General features: G+C 44.1%; 1 protein-coding gene across 5 annotated transcripts in view; it reads left to right on the forward strand.

The window, feature by feature from the left end:
* Positions 1 to 816: 816 nt before the first annotated feature.
* Traf3ip2 (TRAF3 interacting protein 2) overlaps positions 817 to 18792 on the forward strand; it is a 57974-nt gene continuing 39998 nt past the window's right edge. For 2 of the 5 annotated variants that reach the window (XM_076858342.2, XM_076858344.2), the window contains exon 1: positions 817 to 949. The gene's annotated coding sequence lies outside the window, so the exon portion shown is untranslated. Of the gene's footprint in view, positions 950 to 2858; positions 2946 to 12446; positions 12619 to 18792 lie in introns of all 5 variants that reach the window. The other 3 variants (XM_076858340.2, XM_076858341.2, XM_076858343.2) reach the window with 3 other exon arrangements.

Raw genomic sequence — 18792 nt, forward strand, 5'->3', positions numbered from 1 at the left:
TCTCTAGGAAGCTTAGATGATTGGTTATATATGGTTCCCATTCTCTGCAACAGAGCTGAAATGAGAAAAGCCAGGTCCCTGACTGCCCAGATGTCTTTCCACCACCCCTTGCTGCTTGAACAAAGGGAAGGATTCTAGAATTCAGGAAAACGTATATTCTGCTTTTTTTTTTTTTTTTTTTTTTTGTGCCTGACCCTCTGTGTCTGCCAACAAATTTCTGTGTTTAGGGAGCATATGACAGCCCGCAGCATGGGAAGCAGAAGGCAGAAGGACTTTGATTTCCTTCTTTTTCCTGCCTGTGGATGCTGAGACTTCTACTAATAGGTTACCCTTTATGCACCAGGTTCTATTCAAAACAGTTACACACATTAAGGTTTATTATCCTCATTTTGTGGAGATAACTGAAAACCAAAGTGTCTAAGTGACTTGCCCAGGGTCACAGAGCTCCACGTGGGTGGAGCCAGGAACTGAATGCAGACCGACTGGTGCCAGAATCCCCTCTGCTAATCTCTGCACTGTGCTGCCTCCCCTTACGGGGCTCAATGTTCGCTGAAAACTTTCTGGTCATAAATCACTCCTTGAAGCCCTTTGCCTCCTCTGTCCCTTGCCTCATCTTTCTTAAGATTGAAAGTGCCAATGTAGCCTTAGCATTCCAAGTCTTCACTAGAGCACAGTTCACTGCCCCAAATGTCACTCAGCTTACTCTGTGGCCCCATTGGGTTCTAAACCTATTTTCACCAGAAGTCCCACCAGTTCTGTTCCCCACCCCCGGAATGTTTCCGGTCTAACCCGGAAGTGACGTGTTATTTTTTTTTTCAAGATGGCGTGCCCTTCCGCCGATCTCCACCCTAGTCCTCTGGGCTCACACTCACAGTTTCAAATCGAACATGCACCTTTTTCTGGAGAGTAATGATCTGTAACATCTTGGGTTGCCTCGCAGGAACCACAAGTAAGTCTGGTTTGGGGCTTAAGTTTGTGCAGAATCCTCAGCCCTTTAGCCTCAGGTCCCCTTTTATTCACACATGTCAACCTGTGCAGTCCCACAAAAACAACACAAAGCTGAGATGTGGATCCTGAGGGCAAATATGGAGGAGGGGACTGATACCAATTTCATATTGTAGGCCCCCTAAAAATGGTAGATTCACTGAGTTTTTTTGGAGAACTTTTGTCCCAAAACAGAATTCTAAAGTAGAACTACATAGTCATGTGCCAGGAGACAGAAGAATAAAATATTTTCTATCTTTCCACCCTACCCCTACTTTCCCTGGAGTTCACCGTGAACTCCAGAAAGGTACGTTTGGGGTTTGAGGGTGCTACCTTCAGTGCAACTGTTTCCTGTATCAAGCAAATTCCACACTATGAGAAGCAGTTCCTGAGTTTGGATTTTGGATGCCAGGTGCTGGTGTCCCACTGGGTTCCCTCTGCAGACTCTCATTTTGTGCTCTGTTGCTGAGGCCTCCAGCTGATATCATTTGCAGCCCAATAAAGCCGGTGAGGGTGTTAAAACACACCAACCTGGCTGCCTGTCACCACAGGAAACTGTGCTCTTTCTAGACCCAAATTTATGTCCATCCTCCATAAACTTTATGCTGCTCCATGCTGCTGTGAAAAGTGATTTACTCATGAGGTGTCGGCTCACAGGATGCAGACCTTCAGGAGACCTGTGCTAACCCTGCTGGCGTCACATAAAGAAACCCCCGCAAGGGTCAGAGCACGTCTCCAGAGGGCCTCAAATTGCAGAGGTTGGGGTGATAGGCTCTCCCCAGCTGCGATCTCGGAGGGGTCTCCTGGTCATCATCAAAGCCTGACAGCCATAAAATCCCAGGAGGCTGCAGCAGGAGACCTCGCTAGGTTTTGCAGATAGGGAAAAAAACCAATGTGCAGTGTCTTTCTTTGGTTGCCCATACATACTCAGAAAGAGTCCATACGTACTGAGAGGTTTGCCTGAAGGGAAAGTGTGTGTGTGTGTGTGTGTGTGTGTGTGTGTGTAGCACATACAGACATTTGGGTATAAAATACATGCTTAATGAAAATATACACACCTAACATGGAAAAAAGGATGCATTTCCTAAATATTTGTAGAGGGGGGATCAAGTCTGTTTCTGCACGTCAGTGAATAATGGACAGGAGAGTCTGTGGGGCTCCCCCACTGGGCACAGAACATGGATCAGGAGCTGCAGGACATGCAGCTACCTGATGCAGCCAGGCTGAGCTATGACAGAGAAAGTGGGTTGTCTTGTTGTGCATTCAAATGTGTTCCTGTGTGTCAAGTCTGTTTGTACCAATGACTAACTCCCTAAAGTGAGAAAAGAACATACCCTGATGTTTACATTCAGGGAGTCCTGGTTCCATCGAGTATCCAAGTTGCCATGTTTCACACACCACATTGGGTCACAGGAAATTATTTGTGGACTCAGATATTCCACACATATTAGATATAAAACCAAAGAAAACATATGACCTAGCTTCCTTGTTTTAACAAGCTCAAACAAAAGGAATGATGGATACTATCTCTTTCTGTTATTTAAGATTGAAACTGTCCTAGGGTTCTTAATTTGTGCAGTGTATCGGTCAGGTTAATTGTCTATAGCTTTGGTAACAAAAATCCCAGAGATCTCAGGTCTTAATACAACTTAGTCATGTCCAGTGTGGACTGAGCAACTCTACTGAGTGTCTCTTCTCTGAGCCTTGACTCAACCTCTTTCCACCATCTACCACTACCATTCCCTAGACTTCTTTGGAGCCCTCCACTGGATCTTCTGCCTTCATCTAGCCATCAGTGAATTGACCATCTAATGGGACATTTTAGGGGCCACATCTGGACATGGTATTTATTATTATGTATGTTCACATTCCAGTGCCCACAACCTGTTGCATGTTCCACCTAAGGGCAAGGAATCTGGAGAATGTTGTCTTCTCAAGTGCTGAAAGCAGAAATGAAATTGGTGAGAATGAAGACACATCTAGGAATGGAAGTGAGCTAAGATGTTTTAGTTTTGCATCTTTGTGACCAAAGGACCTAACAAGAACAACTTAAAGAGAAATTTTATTCTGGCTCATGATTTCAGAGGTTCAGTCCATTGTTAGCTGATTACATAGCTCTGGGCCCAAGCTGAGGCTGAACATCATGGCAGAAGGGTGTGGTAGAAGCAGAAGCTCAGGGTATGGCAACCAGGAAACAGAGAGAGCTCTGTCCACCAGGGACAAAACATGAATCCCAAAGGCACACCCTCAGTGACCTGTTTCCTCTAGCTACACCCTACCTGCCTACAGTTATCACCCAACTAATCCATTTCAGTAGATTAACCCACTGATTAGGTCATATATCACAATCTAATTAATTCACCTCTGAAAATTCTTGCATTGCCTTATGCATGAGTTTTTGGGGAACATCTCATATCTAAAGCACAACATAAGAATCCAAGTCCTGTCCTGCCTTGAAGAAACACTTAACAACACTTAATAATCCTATTTAATCCCAATATACTTGTATGTCACCTACCTAGTGTGATTTATGGACCATTAGAAAGCTCTCCTAGCCAACTACTCAGTAACCTTGCTGTTAGAAGTCTAATCCAAGGTTGTCTCGATGTTTTCTGAAATGTGTACCAGTTTTCAATTTATTACCTCTTAGCTCCAAATTTATCCTTCATTGCATGCTCCTCAAAAATGAATCTGTGCCCTTTAGTTTTCCCTTGCCATTGATGTAATGTTAAGATTGTCAGTAGAGGGTGCTGGAGAGACCCTACATGAGGAAGGGGTTTCTGTCCTGGTGCCCTTAAGCCCGCTTGACCCATTTACCAAGCACCCAGCACAGGCTGCTTCTCCAGCACTTGGGATCTATGATGCATAGTGGACAGCACCAGACAAGAGCCAGCAGGTATCCTGGCACGTCCCTCACCTCCGTGGTATTATAGCCAAATACCTGTAGTGAGACATCTCACCAATTTTTTCAAACCCATTAGAGGGTAGATTTACAGCATATTTCTCCAGTGTGGCATCTCAGTGTCTTCTGTACCATCCAGTATGCCCTCTTCTACAAAATCTGGATCTCAGCCCTGGGGGACTCTTCCTTGGCATCTCTCTCAGCCCCGAGGGTAGTGGTTGCTTCTTACATCTGCCATACCCGTATTCTTTGGGGTTCTTTTTATTTCTTACTAACCAATTGTTACTTTAATCCCTGTTACAGTAAATAATTCTTTATATTACCCTTTCTCTGCTCAAATTATAGTATAGTTTATCCCTCTTGATTGGATCCAGATTGATGTAGAATGCAAATGTCCTTGGGATAGGATTCACAAGAAGTCAATGACACTTTAGTATAAAATAGTTTGGTTTGTTTTCATGGTACCCAGGGAGCAGAATGTGCCTTGGGGCTGAGCCAGGGGAGGGTAAGAAGAAAGACCCCCCAACAAGGGGAGGATGAGAAAATCCTAATAACAAACTTTGCCTATTTCACAATTTTGCTGTGAGCTGACTAGAGCTGTTAAATGTTATTCTTCATTTCAGTGCAAAATGTCTTTGGTTCCCCAGGGTCAGCCTAACAGCACCAGAAATAGAATGAAAGCACTAGCTTTTCTCATGAAGCGGCAGCTATTGTCCTTTGATAAGCTCAATACTGTCTCCACTTTGTTGTTTTGTTTCTTAATCACACATAAAAGTGTGTTGCCATATGAAACATAAAGAGGACATTTCTGGACATTTTATTTCATTGAACGGAGCTCTCGGGCTGCTCCCTGAGTGTACATTAGCTCCTTCAGACAGGGCGTTATCACCTTCAGGCTGCGCAGGAAACATGAATCCACGCATGGATCATCAGACAAGGAAGGAAATGCCTCGGTTTATGAAGAGGCTAGTGTTGCTAGCCTTGCCTTCCTCTGGGGACTGTTGAAAATAGGACGGCAGCTTCTCTATTTCAGAGAAAGTCTTTTTTTGTTTGGTTCTGTTTTCCTGAGACAGGATCTCAATGTGTTGCTCAGCCTGGCCTTGAACTCTTGGGCTTATGGGATCCCCTTGCCTCAGCTGGGACTACACGTATGTGCCACCATGCCCAGCTACTATGCATGGTCTTAATTAAAAGCTGGAGTAGGAACAAGACAAGGAAGGTTCCTTCCTACTTGGAAAACAAAAAACTTTTTCTTGAAGATAATATATCTACATGATTTAAAAATCAGCCTGCTGATTTCCCTCTCAATTCTCTTCGTGTTGCAGGTTAGACCTTATTTTGCCTTTGTCATCATTTCAATGAGTCCTTGAGAGGTAGTGGATAGAAACCCATGTGCTTAATTCACCATCTCGAAAAATGAGTTTTCTCTCCATGTGGATTCATTTTATTCTTAGGCAAAAACATAAGAAACAGAACCTGATATTCTGAAAATACTCTCAGTTTATTAAGTAAAAATGCATGTATTTGTGCCGGTAATGAAAACATATTTCTCCCATCTTGTTTAGTTTTATTTATTTTTTTTTTTTTTTGACCTGGGGATGTCTCTCCTACTGGCTACTTGAGGTTCAGAACTCAGGCTGCTTCCTGTTATCTATCTGGTGCTCTTTAGCATTTCAAAGTAGTGCTACATCTTAGTGAAAACTTTTGATAAGCGCATCAGGCATGGTGACATACACCTGTAGTCCCAACTACTCGGGAGGCTGAAGTGGGTGGATCTCTTGAGCCCACAAGTTAGAGACCAGACTGTGCAACACAATGAGACCCTGTCTCAAAAAAAAAAAAAAAAAAAAAAAGTTGTTTTTTCTTTTCAATAACGACCAATATGCAGATTGTAATACTAAAAGAAAAAAAGTAGCAATACTACAGACAGTGTAATGGCCATAACCCCAAAGTCCTGCCTAGGGAGAACAGTAGCAAAGCAGCCAGAGCCCAGGGCTCAAGTGAGGGGTAATCACGCATGTCCTTCCACATTCCCGAGGGTGATTTCCCCATCTCACAACCACTAGCTTCTGCGCTTGGGCTTCCTGATGAGCAACTGCATCTCTACCATTTCTGATGGGAAAATGGAACACTGGGGGTACATACAGAGAGAAGATTGGTTCTATTGATCTTCATCCCAATCTACTTCCAGTCAATCCATCTATACTTCTTTCCCAGTTTCCATTTCTCCCCTACTTCTGGGACACCTCAGAAGGCCCTGCCCAATAGGCCTGAGTGGGCTACAACTGTGTTGGTTTTGTTTCTTTGTGGTACTGGGGATTGAACCCAGGGCCCCAAGCATACTCGACAAGTACTTCATCACTGTGCTACATCCCCAGCCCTTTCCTGAGAATTTTTTGAATTTTGAGACAGGGTTTCAGTAAGTTGCCTAGGCTGGCCTCAAACTTGTGATCCTTCTGCCTTGGCTTCCCAAGTCTCTGGGATTACAGGCATGTGCCCCAGTGCCCAGCTAAAACTGTGTTTTAATTAGTCAACAGCACCACACTTAAGCTCATATAATCTCATGGCCATTAGCCTATCACTTTGGTTATTAAGAATTGTTTGAAAGAGGGCTAAGTATAAAACACTCACAGAATGAGCCTTTATCTGGACTGATGTTTGTCCCTGGGAAACACTGAGTACATCTACCTTTCAAAAACAATACCATCAAAGCTCCTTAGCACGTAATACATTTTAGCAGTCAGAGCCAGAATCCAAAAGCATAATAAAGAAAAGCAAGTAAAAATGCTTATAATTGTCATGTTTTAAATGCCTTACTTCCTGCCAATCTTATATCTGTTCCCAGAGAAGCCAAAGCTGCCCACTCTGCCAGCACCTTTGTCAGCTGCCAGCTGTTACTTCCCTGGAAAAAGGGTCAGGAGGCTGCTGGTAGCTAATAGCCAGCCAGAAGCTACGAGTAAGAACTGTCCCTCGTGGGCTTTAGCTGCTGGCTGATTGTCAGCTGAGAGCTACAAGTTCTGGTTTGATAAAAGCCAGCTATAGATTTCAAGGCTTTTTTTTTTTTTTTTCCATTTTCCATTTGTGCTCTGAAATTGTCATGCACTCCAAATGGAACTCCATGAGCACGTGGGCCTTTGTTCTGCCTTGTTAGGCACCAGTAAGTCAGAGTCCTCTCTAGACAGTCACTTCACAGGGTGGGGGAGTGGGATGAGGTGAGGCGAGGTGAGGCGGGAGGGTTTCGTGGCACATGTGCAGCCCTGAATTCAGATGAACACCACACAGGGTGTTTCCTGCTCAGTTTGAGAGACAGCCTCAGCCTCCTTAGCTGTTTCTGTGACAGCCGGGAAGTGGGGGTGGGGTGTGCTTGTAAGTTAGAGGCAGAATTTATTGATTGAAGCCCCCTGAAAAGAAATGAGTCACCAGCTCCCATGCACCGAGCATGAGACTCAAGGCTCCCAGCTGTTCCCATAGGCCATCAATCAAGAATTACCTTTCCTGAGACACAGTGTGGATCTCAGAGTTCTGTAGATTTCAGGGGTTCAGGCAAGAGGAAGGAGGTGCACCATTGTGCACTCTGTACAATGGTGTGTGTGCTTTAAATTCAGATGCTCAAGGGCTGTCGTGTGCAATGCATCAGCAGTGAAAAATAAACACCCAGCAGAAGCTGGCTCCGGAGTTAGGGCGAGCGCACAATAAATTTCAACTGCTTAAATTAATCGCTCACTGCTTGTTGTGAATATTAATCCCAGGGAGAGAGCCGGCTTCTCCTCCATCAAAAGTCAGGTAAAAACTGAAAACAGCAAAACATTTGGGATCTTTTGGGGGAAGGCTTACCTGTAAGCCAAACCTGGATGCTATCCCCGAAGAGAAACGTAATCTGAAAAACAGCCCCTCCCGCTTCCCAGGCACAGATGTGAGGGAACAACCAGAGCACCCTTCTAGGACTTAAGGACTCTCCAGGGACATGTATGGGGAGGGCCATGCTTGAGGGTCTAGAAGATAAAGGAGCCAAGACTCTTAATTTGTGGGTTTTAAATTTGGAATAAAATGGGCATAATATGCTGGGCAAGGTGGCGCATACCTGTAGTCCCAGCGGCTCAGGAGGCAGAGACAGGATGGCAAGTTCAAAGCCAGGATCTCAAGTTCAAAGCCAGGATCCCTAGTCCCAGTACAAGAAAGAAAGAAAGAAAGAGGGGGGGGGGAGGGAGGGAGGGAGAGAGGGAGATATCATAAATTTACCTTTAACCATTTCTTTTCTTTCTCTTTTTCCTTTCTTTCTTTTATTTATTTATTTACTTGTCATTTCAAAGTGTATGATTCAGTGACATTAAGTACATGTTGTGTACCTATCAGTTTCTGGAACTTTTCCATCACCCAAACTGAAACTGTGTATTCATTCAACAAGAACTCCCCACTTGCCCCTCCCCAGCTCCTTAAAACACCCTCTGTCTCTATGAATCTGAGACACAACATTTGTCCTTAGGTGTCTGGCTTATTTTACTTCACATAATGTTTTCAAGATTCATCCATGATATAGTATATGTTGGCATTTGAGTTCTTTCTAAGGTGAATAATATTCCATCATATAAATATACCACATTTTGTTCACCCATTTGTCTGATGATGGACATTTGGGTTGTTTGCACCTTTTGACTGTGAACACTGGTGTACAAATATCTGTTCAAGTCCGTGCTTTCCATTTTTTCAGGGCTCTACCTGGAAATGGAGCTGCTGGATCATATGGTCATTCTATGTTTAACTTTCTAAAGAATCACCCAAGTCTTTCCTAATTTTTTACTATCCTAAAGTTTCTGAAGTAACAAAAAAGAAAAAATAATCACTACAAGAAGATAAAACAATGGCTTCTTTTGACTTTGAGGGGACAGTGTTGACCTTGGTGGCAGAGAGCTGCTTATGGAATTATTATACCTTTATGAGGCATGGCTGCGACGAAGATGAGATGGCCAGTGATAGTCAGGAAGGAGAGACTCGCCACCAAAAAGAGGCACTGCTTGGTACTGTCTGAAAAAGTTTCACGAAGCTTGTCTTGCCTGGGTGGTGCTGACACAGGTCTAGAGTTCTAAAAGGAGGGAGAAAGGGGTCTCTGAAGAGAGGGGACATCACCCAGAGGTGAAAGATAAGCAGTGAGATATTTGCCCAGGCAAAGATGTCCAGTGAAGTTTAGAGTGCCTCAGACTCCATTTGAAACTGTTTATTCTTCTGCCATGAGCCATCATCCCCCTCTATTGCCCCTAAACCTTCAATTAAAGTCTGTTATGTGCAACATGATTGTGATCTTGGTCCTTTGGGCAAATGGAGAGAATAGGAGGAACAGAGTCAGGGGAGGGGTTCTTTAAATGTGTGTGTGGGTGGGGGATGAGCTGTGCCCATGTTCCGTGGGAGCAGGAACTCCAAGGGTAAGGCGGCTGTGAGGCACTGCAGAAAGCTTACAGGAAACCAGGTGGGGGCTGCAGCTACTTCTAATGGAGATTAATAGAAAAGGTGATTCCAGGACAAGGTGAGGACATGGGGCTCTCCAATTACCTTTAGATTATCATACCTTTGTACAGGAAAACCAGTGCCAATGGTTGCAGCCCCTGACCTGAGGCAAAGCTATTAGGTCAAACGCTGGACAAAAAATCCCTGCTTAATAAATGCTCCAACTGGCCCATGACCAAGACTCTCCCTCTCTAAGACAAGTTTTGGCAAAATGTACAGCCTGTAAAACAGAACTCTATGGGCTTCAGGGCACTGGGAGATAACCCGGGAGTTTAGATTAGTTATAACTTCCCATCAGTGTGAGCTACATCCCCAAACAGGTTTCTCCTGGGGAAGGCCAACCTTGATCAATACATAGCAGGGACCGGCCTTGAATTTGAACTTGCTGAGACAGGCACCTCTCACTGCACAGATCCATTTAAAGTGCTGCCAGCCTCCTGAAGGCCTCAGTGGGCTTCAGAAATACGATCTCGAGAGTCAGGTAGAGTCACTTCTGTTCAGGTCTCCATCTATATAAACCCAGGGGAAGTTTCTGTATCTCAAGACTTGAAGCAGTGCAAGACTTGAACCCACAGTCTGTAAGAAGAATTAGATGTAGTTCCATTAGTCTCTAGTTGTGCTTTTACACAACAAACAATGAAAGATTCAGTGTCATGTTGGTTCTGAGATAAGCCCTCTGTTTCTCTTTGCTGAAGGTCTGGTGATGATTCTCAGTCTGCATGAAAGAAGGATTGTTGTCTGGCCCCTGTGCTGCAGGTCCTGCTTTGTTGTTATCCCACCTGGGTGCTGGGGGCAGGTCCATCACTAAGCTTCAGTCTTTGCCAATGTAACAGGAAAGAAAAACAATAGATATAAGATAAATACTGTAGTTGTATATCTGAATTCTGGATGTGTAGGGTGGGTGGGGAGGGGGAACAGGAGGAAAATGAATTGATTATTTAGGAAAATACCCACAAAGTTTCCTTCCACCCCACCCCACCCTTGTAATAGTCTGGAATAACTGAAGAAACCTTCTTAATGAGATGGCAGGAAATGGGGGATGGTCCCTTTACTTCAAGGGATAATGGTGTCCCATGACCCAGGTTAGGGCTAAAGGGGTCAGAGTAGTCTCCAAAAATTGGCTGAGACCAGGGCTTAAGAGAAAAGATAGCTCCAGTGAGAAATCCCCCTGGCTGGGGATCTTCAGATATAGCAGGGAGCAGAATAGATAGATATATTCTGAGGAGTTGAGGGTCCTCAAAATAGCAGACCCCCTTGGGAACTATGCTTTTGTCCCCTGCTACTCAGATTGTGGTCCACAGAATATCAACCTTACTAATGCTTGAAACTTTGTTAGAAATGGAGTCCCAACTGGGCATAGTGGCTAACAACTGTAACCCCAAAGCTTGGCTGGCTGAGGCAAGTGCATCACAAGTTCAAGGCCAGCCTCAACAACTTAGCAAGGCTCTAAGCAACTCAGGGAGATCCTGTCTTAAAATAAAAAATAAAATAAAAAATAAAAACAGCTGGGGATGTAGACCAGTGGTTAAGTGCTCCTGGGTTAAATCCCTGGTAAAGAAAGAAGGAAGAAAGAAAGAAAGAGAGTCCCAAGACCAGCCCAAACTTACTGATCCAGAATCTGTCATTTAAAAGATCCTCAAGCAATTTACATGTACCCTAATTTATTTTTCAATGCTGTGTAGCAAACCCAGGGCCTGACATAGCTAGAAAAGAGCTATATCACTATACTACACCCCCAACTCATGCATGTTATTTTTTAATTTGGTTTTTAGTTGTTGATAGATCTTTATTTTATTCATTTATTTATATGCTGTGCTGAGAATTGAACCCAATGCCTCACACATGCTAGGCAAGCATTCTACCACTGAGCCACAACCCCAGCCCTGCACACTATATTTTGATGAGAAATGTTTTAGAGTATTAGTCTACAACTTTGGCTATGTATTGTAATTATTTGGGAAGCTTTTTAAAATACCCAATTCCCAAACACCAAAGCGCTCAGTAGCAAAATCTGAAACCATTGGCTTCAAGAGCCCTGACCTGGCATTTCTCTGGGCATGCCCAATGCCTGGAGTTAGGCATTAGGCATCCATGCAGCAGTAGCTGTAATCCAGCTCTCCAGGAAAAAAAAAAATTGATTTGTAGGGTCTGCCAATTTCCAAAGTATCAATATTCCCACCATAGCTGTTTTCAAAGTACCAGAGCAATGTCACCAAAGGTGGAGTTGGGAAGAGACATTCAGAGTAGGCTCCCAAGAGCCTGCCCTAGCCAGCACCACTACATGGGCCACTCAGGTGTGCACACCCTGAGCATCTCTGTCTTGGCAGAGGCATGGAATTTCCTGGTTCTATACAGGACCCTTCCCAAAGGGGACAACACAGAGTTCAAACATAAATCAGGATGTTCACACACAAGGTCCCTCAGGTGTAGGATGAAATTGGTGTTAGGAAGAGAAGGAGGTAAGGGGTGGGGGTCTCCATTTGAACTTTGCCCCATCCCTATAAATGTAGGAGGGGGTCTGTGGGATTGTGTTACCCCATCTTGAATTTTCACCTCTTTCCTGAGTCTTGCTATGGCTGATGTTCTCTGTTACCACCAATCACTCCCAATCCTTAAGAACAGGGTTATACATTCCAATCTTGGCTTAAGGGTGCTTAGGGGACTAGAGGAGGGGAGAGAGTGCTCTTGAATTGGATGAGGGGAGAGGAGAGCAGTCAGCATTTCTGCTCTGTCCATCTTGGTGGGAAAATTCCAATAAGACAATCAAGTCAGAGTCAAACAGGAGTTTTATATAAAATTATATATCTAGGTTACTACAGGGTCTGATGTTTTCAGGGACTTAGACTCTTACTACTGTGTTGCTGTCATCCTGGGGTGTTGCGGTCAACCACCTGGTCCCAAAAAGCTCACCACCACCGCTATGTCCATATTCTAGGCAATGAAAGAGAGGATGGCATGGCTAAAGAGTCTCACATCACTTCTCAGATCTCACTGATGAGAGCTTAGCCACACAGCCATACCTACCTATAGGAAAAGCTGAGTAATGCAGTCTTTCTTCCAGGTAGCCATCTGCCTAACTAAAAGTTCTATTACTATGGCCAAAGAAGAGAATGGATATTAGGGTTCAATGCAGCCAACAATCTGAACATTCCTGAGCTGTACCAAGTCTGGTTTCTTGAGAGTCTCTTGGAGAAGCTGAGGAACAAGTCAGCTTACCTTCCTGGAGAGCCCAGGTGAGCTCAGAAGGGGATCAGCTTATCATGCACTTTCACATCTTCAGAGGGCAGGGGGCCACCAGAACTATCCCACAGAGGCCAGAAAAGCCCCACATGGACCTGAGGCCCTGTACTCACTAATACGAAGGCTGGCAGCCTTGCTCCTACATCCAGATCCTGGCTGGAGGGGGAGGGACAGATGCCAAAAGACTGAGTAATTCCCAGCAAGAATGAACTGAAAGAGACTGAACTTTGTCAGGATAAAGGGGTTGTTGAGCTTTTGGTTTTGTTTTTTGAGGTTTTATGCATAAGCTAAAAATGATCTCTCTTTCTCTCTCTCTCTCTCTCTCTCTCTCTCTCTCTCTTTCTCTCTCTCTCTCATACACACACACACACACACACACACACACACACACACACAGAGTACATTTCCTGGCTTTGTGTTTTCAAGCTGCAATTTTAAGAACATCTTTCTTAGACAAAGCCTCTCCACCCCTGTTTACTCTCAGCTGCTATATGCATTCTGCCAACTAGGCAATGCTGAGAGGGATAATCTTTTAAATTAATAGAATCCATAATTTTTTCTCCTGCCAGGAAGGTGTCAGTGTGGAGGTAGCAAGCTCAGAGTGACAGCAACTCTGCTGCTGCTTGGGGCTGTCCTGTGGTGTGACCAGTCTGTCCCCAGAGCACAGAGCAGGGCAGGCAAAAGCTCTCAAGAGGTTTGTGCTTCCACCTTTGCTCTCTCAAGGGCATCCTCACATGTATTTGAAATCTCTGATTTGTAGTAAATTCTCAAACATACAATAAATCCTTATTCAATTGTTAGCATAAAGATTCATTGCTACATATGAATATTTTAGTATTATCTTCTGTTTTGTTGAGCTTTTCCTCTTCTCGTATTGACTGAGAACTGATTCTTAGGACACTAATGGAGTTCTGCATTTATTTAATATTTATTATGATGATAGTAGCTAATATTTATTGAGCACACTGCCAGACACAGCACATAGGTCATTTTCTCTAATCCTCATAATAACCCCATGGGGCAGTTGGGTGCAGTTGTGCAGTGTGAGCTATTGAGGAGGGCACAGGAGACCCTGGTCCCCACCTACCAAGCAGTAAATTAGAAACAGGCTTCATCCCCATGAAGGAAAGCAGACATTTTCTCACACAGAGCCTTGATTACCCATGAAATAGTCACCTTACTATCTCATTACTTAATGGGTTCAGAGAAGTTAAGAAACTTTCCTGAGATCACACAATGGGCAGGAGGTGGTGGTCTCAAACCTGGAAGCCTATCTCAGAGCCCAAACCAGACTCTCCACCTACACACTATTGGCGCAGTGTCTTTTCTAGTCCCTGGGAAGGCTCTGATTTGCTTTAGTTCCAGCCACACTATGCCAGGGAGTGCATAAAATGCATTCTTTTGGGGAAGGAATTGAGGATTAAAGCCAGGAGTGCTTAACCACTGAGCCACATCCCCAGCCCTTTTTATTTTGAGAAAGGGTCTCCTTAAGTTGCTGAGGCTGGTCTTGAACTTGCAATCCCCCCTGCTTCAACCTCCCAGGCCACTGCAATGACGGCGTGCCACCGCGCCTAGAGAAAATGCATTCTTGATACTAAACGAATCCTTCCCATGATGTTATGGACAGAGATCTCCAGCTGCCACATCTTGCTGCTTGGAATTTTGCAATGGAACAAGTAGAGAGGAGATATTGAGAAATGCCAGGGACATGATACCCCGAGGAAATCAACCCTCCACATTCTCTTTTCCAGAGTGTGCATAGTTCTGATGACAAAAAAAAAAAAAAAAGAGTTTGGAGTCTTGGAAATCTAGCAGCCCTGCTTGCTCAAGAGAAGAGTTGGACATAAACAGTCCAGCCACGTAACTCCCTCCACTCACACTTCGTACCTTTGTGGAGCCCTGAAGATCTGCCCACCCCCTAAATACATCTTCTTTTTAACTTTGAGCCTGAAGTTTCCATCACTTAATACCTTTCTTGGGTTATCGCTGCTACCACACCCATACTTGGAAGTCCTTAAATATGGAACAAAGCTTTTCGTGTCACACAGTTGATGTGGCTTAAAATGCCAGTACCCCCTCAGAGAGGTAGTGCATGATTTAAATTCACAACATGTAATTTAAGTATCAATGAGTGATTGGTTTTTTGTTTTTGTTTTCTTTAGAGCATGTTTTGATGAGGGAAAGATGGAGGAGGGATTATGAACAGGAGAAGCAGTGTTGGAGGAAGGCAGTCTCGAAAGGGAAAGGGCACACACAGAAAGGAGAGACTAGGGCTGCCCAAGGTCAAGCCCTGTGACATTGGTGTGTGCCTGATGCCCTCTGTTGCTCCTTGAGTGGGGGTACCACATTGCACAGTGCAGGCAAGTGTGGTACACCAGGAATCAGATCCGATTTGAAACCCAGCAGTATAGTCGTAACAAGCTATCTGACTTCTCTGCCCCTTAATCTCCTCACCTATAAAATGAGAGTAATACAACCAACCTCACATGGCAGTTGTGGGATTCCTTTTTAATTGTGCTGAAACATATATAATGCTTACCACCTTAACCATTTCCAGTGTATAGTTCAGTGGCATTAGGTTCATTCATATGACCACTTCCATCATCCTTATCCATCTCCAGAAGCCTTTTTATCTCACAGAACTAAAACTCTATACTCCATAAACAGCTCCTCATTTCCCCCTCCTCCAGCCCCTCTCAACCACCAGTCCAATTTCTGTCTCTATAAATTTGTTTGCTCTAGGTACCTCATGTAAGTGGATCACAGTATTTGTCTTTTTGTGACTGGTTTATTTTATTTAGTATACAACCATATGTTCACCCATGTTATAGCGTGTGTCAAAACTTGATTCCTTTTTAAGGTTGAGTAATATTCCATTCTCTGTATATACCACATTTTATTTATGCATTTTTCTGTTGATAGACATCTGGGTTGTTTCTGTATCTCAGCTGCGGATGCAAGTGTACAGATATCTATTCAAGCCCCTGCTTCTCCTGAAGTGGCATTGCTAGGTCATATGGTAATTCTGTGTTTAATTTTTTGAGGAACTATTGTGCTGCTTTCCATAGCAGCACTGCCATTTTACATCCTCACCAACAGGGCACAAAAGTTCTACTTTGTTCATATCCTCACCAACTTATTAATTTCTACTGATTTTTGGTGGGGGCGGGGTACTAGGGATTGAACTCAGGGGCACTTGACCACTGAGCCGCATCCCCAGCCTTATTTTGTATTTTTTTTAGAGACAGGGTCTCACTGAGTTCCTTAGTGCCTCACTTTTGCTGAGGCTGGCTTGGAATTCGTGATCCTCCTACCTCAGCCTCCTGAGCCGCTGCGCATTTGGTTGGTTATATGTTAAAATTTTAACCCCAAGTAGGTGGCATTGGGAGGTGGGGCCTTTGAGAGGGGACTGAGTCATGACAGTGGAGGCTTCATGAATGGATTAGCAGAAGGGATCCCAGTCAGCACCCTAGCCCTCCTTCTGCCATATAAGGACATACCAAGAAGAAGGCTTTGCACCAAGAGGTAGGCTTTCCACACACAGAAGTATCATCCCAGCTTTTCTCAATCCATTCAAGGACATGGAAGAGAAGTGAAAGATCTTTTCATCTCCCCCCTTCTCTTGCTTTCCCTATTATTTCCTCCCCATGCTATTCTTTTCTGTTCTCATCTCCCATCTTCTGGTGCTTTGACCTTGAACCTCACAACCTCCTGAACTATTTTTTAAAAAAAGACTGTTTTTTGCTTCGACCTCCCAGTCTCTGATATTCTATTATAGCCTCCCAAACTGATAAAGATGTAGCAAACTCTAGAATCTAGCAGACACAAATTCTCCCCTCCTTTTAGCAGGAGGGAGGGCTGACCCACACCTTAGCTGCTCTATCTATTAATTCTGTAGCTGTCACTGTATAAATAGCACCAGGGAGACTAGCTGGCACAGTCACAGCCCCACCTTTGTATTGCCTACACCTTTCATTCCCCTCTTGAGTGTTGTCAAGAGTTGTGCAAAGAAAGCAAATTACTGTGCTCCACCTGAGCTCAGGAAACACGGACTGCAAGTGGGTAATGGAGGAACTGGCAGTGAGACCACTGGGCATCTCAATCCTCCTCCATTGAATACATGAGTGTGATTGAAGAAGTTACCCAATGTCTTTGGACCTCAGTTTCCTCAAAGGTAAAGGGGGGATGATAGCCAATGCACCTCACAGGACTGTTTGGAGGATTAAATGTGCTAACAAGTCCTCAATGAGGTCATGCTCCCCTGAGATGGCACCTAAAAGGCTAGATGTGTTAGCCTGAAAACCAGCGGGAAGCCCCTGGGCCTAGAGGTATTTATATCCCAGTCTCCCTGATATCCCCCATCACCCATATTTTGCTGTAATTGCAATAGGGATGTTCAAACAGAAATTTCTCCAGTCCAGAACACTCTAAACCATTTACATCCTCAGTCTGCTTTTCAGGAGGGGCCTCAGCCAAGGCCACTCTCCCACATGTCTGCCTTCCTGCCCAGGATGAATTTAGAGGGAAGAAAGTCTCAGCTAACAGAAGTTAAGAGCAGCATTTCCGCACTGATGCTCTTCCCACTGAGTCCTTAGGCCCTGCATCCCTGAAAATAGTTGGCAGAGCACTGGATGAAAAGGTTCCAATTTTTCCTCCTGATGGATGGTGTTCCAAATGTGGCATTTGACAGAAGTATCTTCCCAGCTTTTCCCAATTCACTCAAGGACATCTAAGAGAAGTGAAAGATCTTTTCATCTCTCCCCTTCCCTTGCTCTCCCTACTATTCTTTCCCCATGCTATTCTTTTCTGTTCTCATCTCCCAACACTGACAGCTTCTTCAAACTATCCTGGTACCAACTATTTCACAAAAAAAGTGATATTTCCCCTTACACCCCAACAGATCATTCTAGTGATTTTTTTTTTCTTATAGTGCTGTTGGCCTAACCCATCTTCTCATATCTTAGGCAAGCACTCTACAATTCAGTTGCAACCCCAACTTCTGCATCCCCAAAGATTGTTCGGATAATAATTTTGAAACAGAGTTCAAGGTCAAGGTAATAAGCATATTTTTAAAAATTTAAAACTTTATTTTTAATGAAAAATTACTATATGCTTGTGGGGGGAAAAGCAATCAACCCAAATGTGTGTATAGAATAAAGCACTCTGTTCTCACTTATTTCCCTCAATCCTGTTCCCTTGAAGTGAACACCATTAGTCTTGCATCCTTCCAGAGATTTCTGATTTGATCATCTAACAGGTAGATAATGATTTGCCTGTAATGTTCTGAGCCATACCCTAGGTGCTAGGGACCAGTGGTGAATGAACACAAATCTACATACGTGTGTGTGTGTGCATCTGTCATATACATTGGCAAGAATAGGATAATATTTTTCACCCAAATAACATCTCAGGTGACTATTCTAGGTGAGCATGTAGAAATAATAAACATAAATATTTGTGATTTTTTTGGGTGGTGGGGAGTGACCGGGGATTGAACCCAGCAGCCCTCAATCACTGACCACATCACCAGCTCTATTTTGCATTTTACTTAGATACAGGGTCTACTGAGTTTCTTACCATCTTGCTGTTGCTGAGGCTGGTTTGGACTTGAGATCCTCCTGCCTCAGCCTCCCAAGTCACTAGGATTACAGGTGTGTGCCACTGCGCCCGGCAATATTTGATTTTTAACAGCAAAAGTGTTCTGCTGTAAAAAGATACACCAAAACGTGTATTATCTTTGTTATACTGTTTTTTTTCAAAAGCCATGCTTTCTTTGTAGGATGTTGAACAATCTGCTTTAGGTATGTATCATACTTGAGCAGAACAGGGCACAATCTGGATGGGGATGCTCTAGGGCTGTCCCCTGCATGAGGGTGGAGAGACAGCCAGCAGAAGGGCCTAATCTCATACTTCTTCAGCAAGCAGCCAAGTCCAGCAGCGGGAGCACTGTGTATAGAAGCTCAGGTTGTCCATGTCCAGGCCCTCTGGCTCCAAAATCCCCACTGATGTGACTCCCATCACCCTCTGCTGCACCTACATACGCGTATGTTGCTGAGGCTAATCCTGCCTCTAGCATCTCCTTCAACAGTAATTACGTTGGCTACTGATCAAACAATGGAAAGGGGATGAAGTTAACCACAGGTCTGGGCTAGGGATGTGGGTCAAGC

This window comes from Callospermophilus lateralis, chromosome 6 (genome assembly GCF_048772815.1).
Source record: "Callospermophilus lateralis isolate mCalLat2 chromosome 6, mCalLat2.hap1, whole genome shotgun sequence".
NCBI classification, from domain to species: Eukaryota; Metazoa; Chordata; class Mammalia; order Rodentia; family Sciuridae; genus Callospermophilus; species Callospermophilus lateralis.